Source organism: Oratosquilla oratoria, chromosome 1 (assembly GCF_046742065.1).
Source record: "Oratosquilla oratoria isolate Oo_2021 chromosome 1, ASM4674206v1, whole genome shotgun sequence".
In the NCBI taxonomy this organism is placed as follows: domain Eukaryota; kingdom Metazoa; phylum Arthropoda; class Malacostraca; order Stomatopoda; family Squillidae; genus Oratosquilla; species Oratosquilla oratoria.
The window spans coordinates 33,628,406-33,631,433 of NC_134777.1; positions in this window are offsets into that span (position 1 = coordinate 33,628,406).

Genomic DNA, 3,028 nt, shown 5'->3' on the forward strand with positions numbered 1-3,028 from the left:
ACAAAAATTGCACCTGCACTTGCAAACTTGTCACATGAGGAGAGATTGGCGAAACTGGAGTTACCGACTCTGGAGCAAAGAAGAGAGAGAGGTGACCTACTGACCATCTACAGAATCATGAAGGGCACAGAAATACTCGATAGAGAGGACTTGTTAAACTGGGAGAGGAGAAACACAAGAGGACATGGAACGAAAATAAAAAAAACATAGCTACAGAAGAGATCTGAAGAAAAACAGTTTTCCACGTAGAGTGGTGGGCACTTGGAACAAACTGGACAAAAAAATAGTGTGCGCAAAAACCATTCATGAGTTTAAGAGCAAACTAGACACTGCGAGATACAAAGGCGGGATACACGAGCGCAGCTCCCCTTCCCGCGAAATACAAGTAGGTAAATACACATGCACACACACACATTGACATACACGCACACTAGATCGACGGTGCGGTGGTCGAGTTCTCAAACGCTAATTCAGCGAACCGAGTTCGAGTACCAATCATAGCTTGAAAAAAGGGCTTTTTTTTTTACTCACAGCATTACGTATAGATCTAGCCATATGTGAGTTCTCTGCTGTGTTGAATCGCACACACGCACACACACACGCACACACACACACACACACACACACACACACACACACACACACACACACACACACACGTATACACACACACATACGCACACAACCACACACACGCACGCAGGCACATATACACGCACGCACACACACACACACGCACACACACACACACACACACACACACACACACACACACACACACACACACACACACACACACACACACACACACACACACACACACCCACACCTTCATGTTTGCATACGTGTATAAGAATGGAGACACCCGAACGCACACTCAAAGTGAATCCCCCCCCCACCACCACCACGACCGCCCAGAAATTTAACTCGAGTGTAGAATTACCCATATAGGTAAAAATTATACTAATTATGACCTCAGATAATTTGAAAAAATAAATGAAATAAAGAATAATTTCTTTTTTAGATGTAATTGTCAGTAACGATCCCAAATCTCCTAAGCATTTTTTTTTTCTGTCCCATAGAAAGTAAATAGAGTACTGGGATTGGCAGCATAGCGCGATCTCTTAACATGAAAAGTCCAGCTATCATCACTTAATTATATTTATATAGATCACTTTCCCATCCACACTTGGAATATATTGTTTTTATAAGGTCACCAGATCTCATTGAAAGATTGATAGATTGGAAAAAGTGAAGCGGCGAGCCATAACTAAGACAGGAAACAGGAAACAAAACATACGATGACCGCTTAAAACTGGTGAAGTTATGAAAAATGTCACGTCGATGTTACACATCACAAGCATAATTATCAAACTACTTGGGCAGACATAACCGTTAACTCACCATGATTAAATCAAAATTAGTTTGTGTTCCATGTTGGACAGACACAAAATAAGACTGATACTGGCTGCACTCTACAGTATAGTATAGGTCCATATGCTGAAATGTGTAGACATGAGTAAGCACAACTTGAATTTAAGGCAGATCAAGACTTTGCTTAAACGTTGATGATAATATTCCTTAATACAAAGATTTTTTTTTTCTGAAGCATCTTATTCTTGGGAAAAATACGTTGATCATCTCGCAGATTAACCGGAGATGAGGAACGGGTAAAACATATACTTTTGACACTTTCCAAAAAGTGATTTGTATTTCTGAACAAGTTAGGAAGCAGATGAGTCTCAGCTTCTTACCTAACAGTTATTTCCGACAAATATTGTCAGCCGACATATTTATTCAGATGAAAGATCTTTGTCAGGTATGATGTGGGCGCCGCTATGACCATAGTCCTATAAACCTATAAATCTCGCAGGTGTTCGACGATGGAAAGTTTTCTCGGGCTCAGGTTGGAGGTGTAGCGAGGAGTGTCTTTCGCGTGCACTGAACAAATATTACAGACTTCAATATTCTGCCGTTCTCCACGGACCTTTTCGATTACGATTTGATAATCATTAATTCGAACCGGATTTCCACTGATTGATTTTTTTTATCTATTTATTTATTTTATTATATTTATTTATTTATTTATTTTTTATTTATTTATTATTATTTTTTTTTTTAGGCTGGGGTCGGACCTCTAGTTGAATAAAATGGCCTGACATGATGCCACAACAGAACTTGTACAATTCGCTGCGTTACTGAAGAGTTCACGATTTGTTACACGAACGTTTACGTTAACCGCATCATTGTTGTGAACAGAATCTCGATTGATGCAAATATTAAGCCACGGTCATACTCGATATTGTTAACGCTGCACTGCCTTTTGTTTTCCCTGGCTTGACAGCGATAAGTGTAGCTGTCTGGTCACACCACTCTCCAAGTCCGCTAGAGGGATCAGCTGACCATAACAACAAAACAAGACGTTATAGAGTATCATAAGAATGAAGGAGACTGCAAAAGACCATAAGACCTACACTAGGCAGTTCCATGTCCATTACCACCTGTCATCCCCATCCATAAAGTTGTCTAATCTTTTCATAAAACAACCGATAGTTTCAGTGCTCACTTCCATTCGTTGACCACTCTATTGCTAAACCAGTTCTAGCCTATATTCCATTCGTAAATCTAAATTTGTCTAATTTAAACCTATTACTGCGAGTCCTGGATTTCTTGGATTCATTGTCCACAGTTACTCTCTTGCCACTTTTTTTTTTCTTTTTTTTTTTTTAAGCCAATGAGGATTTATGATTTGTAACCATAGAAAGTCACAGATAAGATATTGAAGCAATTTTTGCTAAAGAAAATGCGTTACGCAAAGACAATCCTTGCATCATCAACGGAATCTCTTTCGCGCAACAATGTGTTGAATAAAAGAGTCTCACAAAACGATTTCCGACCTGCTGGTACAGAGGCAGAACATTGAATGATGATTCTATGATGCCAGTCTCACTGTTGCCACAAGTTCTATCAGGACCAATAAGAACATTTGAATATTTTGTTCTAGAGACCTCCAGGCTCGTAGGAACCG